This window comes from Aquarana catesbeiana, linkage group LG01, assembly GCF_042186555.1.
Source record: "Aquarana catesbeiana isolate 2022-GZ linkage group LG01, ASM4218655v1, whole genome shotgun sequence".
Classification (NCBI taxonomy): domain Eukaryota; kingdom Metazoa; phylum Chordata; class Amphibia; order Anura; family Ranidae; genus Aquarana; species Aquarana catesbeiana.
The window spans coordinates 915414690-915426707 of NC_133324.1; positions in this window are offsets into that span (position 1 = coordinate 915414690).

Genomic DNA, 12018 nt, shown 5'->3' on the forward strand with positions numbered 1-12018 from the left:
GGGCACTGATGAGGCTGCACTGACGGGCATTGATGAGGCTGCACTGATGGGCACTAATGAGGAGGCACTAATAAGCGGCACCAATATGCAGCACTGATGGGCAACTATAGGCAGCACAGATAGGTGGAACTGATGGGCACTAATAGGTGGCACTGATGGGCACTGATAAGGTGGCACTATTGGGCCTTAATGAGGAGGCACTGATAGGTGGCACAGATATGCAGCACTGATGGGCAACTATAGGCGGCACAGATAGGTGGAACTGATGGGCACTAATAGGTGGCACTGATGGGCACTGATAAGGTGGCACTGATGGGCACTAATAAGGAGGCACTGATAAGCGGTACCGATATGCAGCACTAATGGGCAACTATAGGCAGCACAGATAGGTGGAACTGATGGGCACTAATAGGTGGCACTGATGGGCACTGATAAGGTGGCACTGTTGGGCACTAATGAGGAGGCACTGATAGGTGGCACAGATATGCAGCACTGATGGGCAACTATAGGCGGCACAGATAGGTGGAACTGATGGGCACTAATAGGTGGCACTGATAGGCGGCAATGATGAACACTGATAGGTGGCACTGATGGGCACTAATGGGTGGCACTGATGGGCACTAACAGATGGCACTGATAGGCAGCACTGATAGTCATTACTGATGGGCACTGATTGGCATCTGTGATGGGCACTGATCAGCCTTTTGATGGACACTGATCGGTATTTTGATGGACACTGATCGGCATTTGATGGGCACTGATTGGCATTTTAATGGGCACTGATTTGCATCTGATGGGCACTATTTAGCATGTGTAATTGGCGCCTCTAATGGTGTCTGCGCTGATAACCAATGCGCTGATTATCAGTGCTGACCCCCCTGTCAGGAGAGCCATCAATCGACTCTCCTCTGCTTGCATCTTGTCAGAGCAAAGTGAGGAAAGCCGATTACCGGTGTTCTGTCAATATAACCAATTCATCGAGATCTCCAATCACGTCACTTCCGGTTACTATAAAGCATCAGTAATTGGAGATTTAGACAAGTTGCTTTTTTGACACAACACCGGCAAGCGTTTAGACTCTGGTACACGAAGAGTTTGCTGTTTTGACAAGGAGGAAAAAGTTGTCGCCGCCTTGGAGGCAGCCATGTTGTTGGTTAGTATGGGGCAAACTAACAATGTCCACTCATAATATCGTGTACCGGAGTGTACACGCTTGCCGGTGTTGTGTCAAATTTATTGAAGTGGTTAAACCAAAAGACCGGTCAAAGTGGAAACATTCCTGGTGTTTGGTTATGTTGACTACTATAGGATAGACATACTTCCCCCTTTCCTGTACATTTTCCAGACCTTGTCGATCAGAGTATCCAAGACTCGGTAAATTAAGATCAGCATTGATATTGTAGCGCTGGTAGATTTACAATCTACCGCAGATCAGGTAAATTTAGTAAATTGGGTGTTAGGAAGGTTAAAAATTTGCCTCTGTTCCAGCTTGGCTGACGTTGTGTGTGTTTCCGTGCTGACCGGTGGGTGTCGCTGTTACCATTAGTCAGTGTTGGAAGGGCAACGTGTCGAAGTGTATAGATGCTCCTCTGTCTTGGAGACAAGCTCGGTGGAGGTGGTCCTCCGAGTTGCATTCTGGGAAGGGGGTATTTATGGGACAGACGTCATGTTTTAGGCCCGGTTTTACAGCCACCTGCTGGCCCTCCTGGCCGACAGGTATGCGTTAAGGAGCTACTTCGTGGTCCTCCGATCGGGAGGCCCACGATACAGCGGCGCAGGGGTGGGTCCAGAGGCTTGTCTGGGGCCTACCACTGCAGCCAAGGAATGGTCCTGAGCTGTCGGTCCTGTGTGACGAAGCTGGACAGCCGAAGAGATCCCAGGGGAGGACCCGTCTTGGAGAGATCACGCAGCGTGCTGGTCTATAGAGGGGCCTGGTGACTCGGTTGCAGGACGTATCCAAAAAAGAAGTAACCATACAGCATAGTGTCGCCGGTTCGGCTTAAAGGTTCAGGCACTGTGACTGACTGTTCACTGCAGAAGATCTGATACATCCTGTGGCAGAGGATCGTGCAGATTTACCCCCCCAAGTAAGTCTGTGGCAGAGACTTTAGATTCGTGCTGCGTACTGGCTGCTAGTCCGGTGAGAGAGGCCTATCCAGATGAGCAAAGAGTGCGTCCCATGAGGGGAACGCATTCCACATAATTATCTGAAATCTACCGGGACATTTGTCGCTAAGATATTAGAAGAAGATATTTGAGTTTCTCCTGAAGGTTTCCTTTTCCACCTCTTTCCTGCTACTTCCTAAAGTTTGACTGTTTAATAAAGCATTGAAGACGTACAGTGTTGGTGCGTGTGTTGTCCAGTAGTAAACTCAACGGAACCCCTAGACCGGTGCCGGTGAAACAGAGGGAAGCAAAGTGAAGGTAACAGACCCGTTTAAACCAGCAGCTCCAACGTGAGTTATTGCTACAATATGTTTTATCTGGGCCCATTCTCCTGTCAGTTTAAAGTTTGTCATTCTTATTTATTCCTGTTTAGGCCCGGTGCATGAGGTTCTAGATCAGTGGTTCTCAACTCCTGTCCTCAGGGCCCACTAACAGGCCAGATTTTAAGTATTACCTTGCGGAGATACAGACTAGAATACTGCAATCACTGAACAGCAAATGATTTCACCTGTGATGTATTTCAAATATCTTGCAAACTTGGCCTGTTAGTGGGTCCTGAGGATAGGAGTTGAGAACCACTGCTCTAGAGTTTAGCTGCTGGTGGATTTCACAGGTGCATCATCCAGCCCTGTCATATACACACTGAGCATTTGTCGGTGCTGTAAACATTTGTACCACTGAGCGCACTGTCAACCTACAAATACTCCTTAACCACTTCACGCCCGTAGGGTTGCCTCCTCATCCCTTTAATCCAGGACACACATTAATTACACAGGTTCTGTGGCTGATTAATGTGATAATTAAACTTACTTGGTGCCCTATCTGCATTAAATCAGCCTCAGAACCTGTGTAATTAATATGTGTCCTGGACTAAAGGGATGATGTGGCAACCCTGCGCGCCCATTGGCTGTCAAATGACAGCTGGGCGACGCAGCTCTCGTTCATATGACGTCCTCCCAGAGCAACCGATTTCACGTGCCCGTGGGGGTGCGCATCGCAGCAATCGGTGGTGCGGTGTGTCAGTCAGACACACCGCTACACCGATCTCGGTAAAGAGCCTCTGATGGAGGCTCTTTACCATGTGATCAGCCGTGTCCAATCACAGCTGATCACGATGTAAACAGTAAGAGCCACTGATCGTTTTTTCCTCACTCGCGTCTGACAGACGCGAGTAGAGGAGAGCCAATCAGCTGCTCTCCTGACAGGGGGAGTCTGTGCTGATTGTTTATCAGTGCAGCCCCCCTCGGATGCCCACCCAGGACCACTAGGATGCCGCCAGGACCACCAGGGATTGGCACCACCCTGGACCACCAGGTATGCCACCCTAGACCACCAGGGAAATGCCAATCAGTGCCCAGGCAGCTGCCAATCAGTGCCCATCCCCAATGCCTGCCAGTGCCATCAGTGATGCCTATCAATGCCATCTATTAGTGCCCATCAGCGCCACATATCAGTGCCCAGCAGTGCCCAGCAGTGCCGCCTGTGAGTGTCATTAGTGCCCAGCAGTGCCGCCTATCAGTGCCACCCATAAGTACCCATCAGTGCAGCCTTTCAATGCCCATCAGTGTCACCTATCAGTGCCCACCAGTGCCACCCATCAGTGCCCATCAATGCCGCCTATCAATGCCCATCAGTGCTGCATATCAGTGTCACCCATCAGTGCCGCCTACCAGTGCCTATCAGTTCAGTGCCCATCAGTGCCCATCAGTGCCTCCTCATTGGTGCCACCTCTTCGGTGCCGCCTTACCAGTGCCCATCAGTGCAACCTTAATAGTGCCCATCATTGAAGGAGTAAACTTACTTATTTACAAAATTTTATAACAGAAACAAAATAAAAACTTAAAAAAAAAAAAAATTAGGTCTTTTTATATTTGTTTAGCAAAAAATAAAAAACGTAGAGGTGATCAAATAACACCAAAAGAAAGCTCTATTTGTGGGAACAAAATGATAAAAATTCTGTTTGTTTGTGTGGTCATAGAACGCTGTACTCAAATAAAATGTCCTTTTTTCTTTCACAAATAGAGCTTTCTTTTGGTGGTATTTGATCACCTCTGTATTTTTCATTTTTTTACGCTATAAACAAAAAAAAAACTGACCAAAAAAAAAATATATATTTTTTACTTTCTGCTAGAAAACATACAATAAAAAAATGTAAAAAAAATCAAATTTCTTCATCAGTTTAGGCCAATATGTATTCTGCTACATATTTTTGGTAAAAAAAATTCCCAATAAGGGTATATTGATTGGTTTGCACAAAAGTTATAGCATCTACAAACTATGAGATATTTTTATTTATATACTTTTTTTACTAATAATGGCAGTGATCAGCGACTTCTAGCGGGTCTGCGATATTGCGACGGACATTCTGACACTAACTGACACTTTTTGAGGACCAGTGGCACTAATACAGTGATCAGTGTTAAAAATGTACACTGTCACTGTACTAATGACACTGTCTGGGAAGGGGTTAACATCAGGGGCGATCAAAGGGTTAACTGTGTGCCTAGCCTGTGTTTTATTATACTGTGGGGTAGTTGTTTTACTAGGGTAAGACATGGAATTTATTCCCTGCTTTGCAGGGAAACAAACGCCATCCATTCCCTCCTGTCAGAACTGGGATCTGCCTTGTTTACATAGGCAGATTGCTGTTCTTTCTCTCTGCCTAACGATCGGTGGGTGCCGGCGGACATCAGATTTCCGTGTACCCGCCGATTGGCTTCCGCTGTGTGTAATCACACACATGCATGCCCCCTACCCTGAAGAGTCGGATCCCATATATTTACGTGATCCGGTGCAGAGGTGCCGCCCTGTAGCAGTAAAACTGCTATAGGGCGGACCTTAAAGTGATTGTAAAGTCTTAGTTTTTTTTTTTGTTTTTTTTTTTTTTAAATTAAAATAACAAACTTGTTATACCTTCCTGCTCTGTTGCACTGGATTTGCACAGAGCAGCCCGGATCCGCCTTTTCTCGGGTCCCTCTTCAGCTCTCCTGGCCCCTCCCTCCTGTGGTTCGACCCCACCCCCTCTCTCTCCTGATTGGCTAATTGACTTTGCTTGACAGAAGCGGGAGCCAATGGCACTGCTGCGGCTCAGCCAATCAGGAGGGAGAGTTCTGGACGGCCAAGACACTCGTGGACATTGATGGACAGAGATGGCGTTCAAGTAAGTATTAGAGGGGCCGAGGGGGGCTGCTGCACACAGAAGGTTTTTTATTCTTAATGCATAGAATGCATTAAGATAAAGAAACCTTCTGACTTTACAATCCCTTTAAGTGATCAAAACAAGTACATGATACAACAGACACATATAGCTCCCAACTGTCCCTGATTTTGAGGGACTGTCCCTGATTTGGAGCAATGTCCCTCTGTCCCTCTTTCCTCCTCATTTGTCCCTCATTTTGGTCTGATCTCTATAGTTGTAAATAAAATACACTTTTTATCTTTCAAAAAGTGTTTCCCACTGCTAAACCTTTCATCTAATTTTTAAATTGCTGCATTTGTATATTTTAACAGCCAATATAAAGGAATAGTAATGGTAAAAAAAAAGCCCTTGTGGATTTAATTAACTTTTTTTTTTGTGGATAATTCTCCTTTAAGGGGTGTGGCAGTAGGCGTGTCCTATGCCTACATACGTTTGGTAGTAGGTGTCCCTCATTCCCATCTCAAAATGTTGGGAGGTATGGACACATATCAGAAATAAGAAATTTTGGGGTAACATGTTCTTTAAACCTCATTTATACTTACAGTTGGGGGGAGGGGGGGGCTGAGCTATGTTTATACTACCCCCAGCCACTTCGTTTGAGATATTTTCCAACACTTCCTCTCTCATGGACACAACAGAAATCGAATAAAAATATCCCCACGTTGAAGGAAAATATTGGATGTTGCTGGAACAGATATCCATAATCTTCTGTTTCCATTTAGGTGAAAACTGTCGAACTTTACATTCCTTCTGACTTTCTATCCCAGGGATGGTGGCCAACAGGAGAGGAAATGAGGTGAAGGCAGGGCTAAATATCCCCGACGGCCACAATACAAAAAAAATATGTGTCCGAGGTTCTAACTATTTGTCCAAAACTAAAACCGTGCCCAGAGCTTCATTTAACCACAGGCATTGTGCATGGAGATACACCTTATGTCGAGTGGCCCAATAGCCTGAGATGCCATGCATTCCCAGTGGTCCTCTGCAGCTCTTAGCCCTGACACTACACATCGACCGTCACAGAACCAAAACAGTTAGTGAAACCAAGCACAAGATTTAGCTTTGGGATTCAAAAACGAGAAACACATTTTTTTTTTCCTCATGCTTTCCTAACATGACAATTCTTTGAGAGAACAATGACCACCACCTGTCCAGCCAAGCTGCTCACACAAGGAGTTTAATTGCCTTTTGACCGACTTTGATTCTTCGGTTAGGTTGAAAAGGCGGAATGTGCAGCTGCAGCACACAACATCCTTTTGCCTCCAGCGGCCATGTGCTTAAATGTCCCTGGCATACAGCCCAGCTACCAAACGCTCCCTCTTGATCCCCGAGGCAGGAGCAGAATGCAGAGCCAGCGCTGGTGGGGAGGCTACAGGGGGCCCCGTGGGGACCTCTCCATCTCTGCACATGGGCTGCCTGCTCACTCGGTGATATTTAACTCGAACGAACACAAATCCCTTCAAAACTACCACCTGCTTTAGAGATGTTATGTCTTGTTCTTATATTGTATTAAATCTTCCAGGCTTTTGATGTACTTATTTTTCAATAAAACAACACATTGGGGTTGATTTACTAAAACGGGAGAGTTTCAGCTTTTGTCAACGCTTAATTGAAGAAGCTGAAGCTAGAAGCTGATTGGCTATCATGCACAACTGCACCAGATTTTGCACTCTCCAGCTTTAGTAAATCAACCTATTATGTTTAAATTTTACTTTTTCATGCGGTTGTTTTTATTGACTTTTTTCATTTGTTTTGTGAACGAGTAACAAGTGGTGTATCTTGAATCCATTCATGTGGGAGGCTACCTGGGGGCCCCTTTATTCTAAAGGGTGCCTCCAGATTCCGGAAACCCACATCACTTCTGAAGGGACAGGATCTGGGATGAGGCTCTTGTTTACTCAACATGGCATGTGGTCTGGTATATAGTAGTGATCAGTAGTACAGATGAGCTCAGGTGTGTTCAGATCATAGTCTGAACCCACCTGAACTATCCTACCAAGAAGCTGTCACCTGTAGTGGGCCAGTCATAAGCTGCCTGTAGGCGGGGTGCAGCCTGTGCGGTGGCAATAATTCACACAGAGAGATACAGGGCAGAATAAATTCAGCATCAGTTATAATAAACCGGCGAACAGGCTTCCCGGCAGGCTGCACAGATTCCAGTAACAGGAAAGAGCAGATACGGACTGACAGCGTCTGTTGAGAGGGACAGAATGCAGCCTGACCATCTTGTGTGCAATCAAGAAGGTGCCAAAGTGTTGTAACCCTACGCTTTACCTCCTCATTAGGAACCTTTCCTTAGTGCTAGTACTGTACCTAACAGGTGGGGTACCTGTCCCTACTCTACCAACTTGCAAAAAAAATGCATGCAAAGCCTGGGAGCCAGAGCCTTAAATAGGCTCTGCCTGACCCAAGATGGCTGCTAGAGTCACATGGGGCAGCAGCATCCAATAGGATAGCTATCCTGTTCCTCTTGACTTTCTCACCAACAATAGTGCCGCTGTGGAAGAGCACCACCTGCAGTAGAGAAAGTAGACTGCACCTGCCTACATGCTGAGACATTCACTACAGCCCTACGTATACAGGGGGTGTGTAAACAGCGATCTGCGGAGTGGGGAATGTTGAATAACTTGGAGCAACGCCTTGAAGCACCAAGAACCCTGTTCCGATGACCCACACTTATGCTCAGATACTTGCTTCAGCTACTCACAGTGGTCTACGGTAGCAAGGTGGATGGTCCCTTAGTGGCGACAGCTTCCCCTCTACCTCCAACCATGACAAGTTCTCCGGCCGGCAGAACCGTTGCTTCTGGTTGGATTACAAGCCGCAGTCCCAACCCTATGCTGTTCTCTTGCTTCTGGATAGGCCCTCAGACAGCCGTCCAGTTGGCACAGAACCCCGATCACCTGACTCCACTCAAATAAATAGACTCTCCCAGCAGGCCAAGGGACCCAAGAAAATCCCTGCCCATTGGCTGAGACACCCCATTCATTCCTAATATGTCCTTGCAGTGCCCTTGTCTTATCTAATGCCACCAGATACCCGGCCATCAAGTGACAAAAGAGAGAAGTACAGCAACTCCAGAATTAGGGTGAAATCAATTGACCTCCTATCGATTGGCCAAGGGAACTATCACTTGGCAAATAAATTTGATAGCAACCCTGCCTAAACATCAGGGTGCTACATACAATGAATGTATGTAATGGCAAAGAGTGCTGGGGTGTCTATTGATGCTGTCTGCTGGGGGATTTATTGTTCCTGGAGGGGATCTATTTTTGAATGGAGGAGGTCTATTATTGTTGCTGGGGGGGTTTATGTAGCTGGTAGGGCCAGTTGTTGCTGAAAGGGATCTACTGTTGATGGAGGGGTCTTTGGTTGCTGGAGTGCATCTATTTTTACATCTATTGTTGCTGGGAAGGTCTATTGTTACTGGTGGAGGAAGTATTGTTGTTGGTTGGGTTTATGTTGCTGGGGGGTCATTTGTTGCTGGAAGAATCTACTGTTGAGGCAGTGGTCTGTTGTTGCTGGCTACTGGGCTACTGGAGAGTCTATTGATGCTTGGAAATCTGTTGTTGCTCCTGGGGTCCACCCCCCCGAACAGCGACATTGTCTTTATCTGCCTACTCCCCCCCCCCCAAAAAAAAAGTCCCTCCTCTGCTCCCACCTCCTTGATGTAATGGGGTCCAGGGAAATGTAATTTAAGTCCTGATAAGGAATAAGGATTGGGGCTGTGGCCTAGTAAAATCAATGTATTCATTTGGGCAGAAATGTACAATAAAGCTGCTCTGGGCCCCCCGGTTTAACTGATGATGCCTGGGCCCGACACCACAAGATCAGTTGTACTGCCTTATCAGTGGCCCTGGGGTCTGCAACCCTTTAGATGTGATTTCTCTTTGGGAGTATCTCAATAAAAATGACACGTTCGTTGCAGGGGATGTCCGAAATCTTGTACCTTAGTGCACACTTGTGGGCAGTGCCGACTGGTGTTTGTTTTTTTCTCTTTTTTTTGGGGGGGGGGACAGCAAACAACCCCGCCCCGGTCATCCAGCCCCGCACCTACTCCATCTATGTTGTGGGCGGACAGCACTCCTACGGACGACGAGCGGCGGCTTCTATCACGTCTCCTTTCCTCTGCATCATATCCCCTCCCTCCTCCTCCTAGGCTTCCTATAGGATCACCTGTCCTTTCAGCCAATTGGGTGAAGGGTCTCAGGACCCACTTCCTGGTTGGCCTAGAGGAGGATCAGTGTGGCAATTGCAAATATTCATTCGCTAGTGTCACACAACTGGGTGGGCTCGGGGCAAAGTGCTCTGCGCCCTGAGCCCACCCTTTTTTGAAGCCTATTAGAGCCTCTGGCTCTACTCACGTGCTTCAACCCCCCCTCCCCCCCATTAAATCCATGCGTCCACTGACGCCCTGCATGTTGATTAGGGGGCCAGATGCATAGATGGGTGGGGCCCTAATGGAAGGGCCGCCACTGCTTCTGAGAATATTGGTAAGCCAATCACACAAGCAGAAAATAATAGCTTGGGGGGAGGGGGGTCTTGTGTACGCTATCTGTATACAGAATGCCTCCAGGTGGCCATATTGCATTTTATGGAAAATTACAGCACTGCAGATTGAAAAGGAAAGGACATTCAATTACACTATGACTTGTGTCACATTTGTATATGCAATTTTTTTTTACCATGAAAGTGAAGTTATTGTTTAAGTATGAATGGTCCCACAGCAGTGCAGAGCATGGGTTTCCACGCATCGCAACAGATCATACCACACCTTTGACTTTGGAGCCAAGAATAGGTGGAGACAAAGTCAGGCTTTTTAAGGAAATGTCGAGATTTGCATTTAAATGCAGATAACTATATCACCGAAACTGCTGATCTTTTCGGCATACGGTGTTCACTGAAGGTGACCTTCTAGCAGTTTTTTTTTTTTCGCCGTATGCTCAGTTTGAATTGCCCAGGTTTTGTGACGGGTTCACTTTAATTCTATTTTCTGGCGTTCTCCTTTAGAGTTATGCAAGCCTCATGTGACAATTTATCCCTATAGACAACAGTGAAAGGGATGGGTGTTCGTTGGAGAGGGGAAGGGTTTGTATCTTGTCTGATAATGATGCTGATTTAGTACAAGCTGTATCTTCCTGCTTTGCTGGTGTTCCTAATAACTTGGGAACATTGTATTCACTAGTTCAGCTGTGCCAAATTGGTATAATTAGCAGTGAAGGATACTAATGAGTCTTTTGTAAGGATGTGCTATGTATCAGCATTCCCCATTGATAGGACCTGGATACCCAAATGAATGACATTGGATGAGCAATTAATTGCTTTGACATAGGTTACAAAAATTGTCTCTTCTTCATTCCTATGCAGAGTCAGGCTACCACCCAGTGAGCTCACCCTAAGTGTATTAATATTATTACTACAAAAAGAAGAATAGGGGAAGTATAATTAACCACTTAAGGACCGGAAGGATTTGCCCCCTTAATGGCCAGGCCATTTTTTGCGATATGGCACTGCGTCGCTTTAACTGACAATTGCGCGGTTGTGTGACGCTGTACCCAAACAAAAACAACGTCCTTTTTTCCCACAAATAGACTTTTCTTTTGGTGGTATTTGGTCACCTCCGCGTTTTTTATTTTTTGCGCTATAAACAAAAAAAGACTGACAATTTTGAAAAAAAAAAAAATATATTTTTTTTTACTTTTTGCTGTAATAAATATGCAAAAAAGTAAAAAAAAAAAAAATTTCTTCATCAGTTCAGGGCAATATGTATTCTACATATTTTTGTTAAAAAAATCGCAATGAGCATATATTGATTGGTTTGCGCAAAAGTTATAGCTTCTACAAAATAGGGGATATATTTATGGCATTTTTATTATTTTTTTTGTTTTACTAGTAATGGCGGCGATCTTCGATTTTTAAATCGCAATAAGAATATATTGATTGGTTTGCGCAAAAGTCTATAAAATAGGGAATAGATTTATGGCATTTTTATTTATTTTTTTTTTTTTTTACTAGCAATGGCGGCGATCTGCGATTTTTAGCGGGACTGCAACATTGCGGCAGACAGATCGGACACCTTTGACACTTTTTTGGGACCCATGACATTAATACAGCGATCAGAGCTATAAATAGCCACTGGTTATGGTATAAATGTCACTGGCAGGGAAGGGGTTAACACTAGGGGGCGATCAAGGGCTAAGTCAGGGGTCTCAAACTGGCGGCCCTCCAGCTGTTATGAAACTACAGGTCCCACCATGCCTCTGCCTGTGGGAGTCATGCTTGTAACTGTCAGCCTTGCAATGCCTCATGGGACTTGTAGTTTCGCAACAGCTGGAGGGCCACCACTTTGAGACCCCTGGGTTAAGTGTTCCCTAAGGAGGTGTTTCAAACTGTGGGGGGAGGGGACTGCCTGAGAGTAGAGAGGGATCGCTGTTCCTGATCACTTTCTGTTTACATACACAGATCCCTATTCTGGCTCTCTGAGGAGCGATTGCTGGTTGCCGGCGGACATCACGCGCCCCCTAGAGCTCTTAAAGCAGCCGACGTACAGCTATGGTGATTTGCGCAGCCGTGCCAGTATAACTGCGGCTGGTCAGCAAATGGTTAAAGTAGATCTCAACTCAGTCAATAAAATCTCATCTAGACGTTAATGT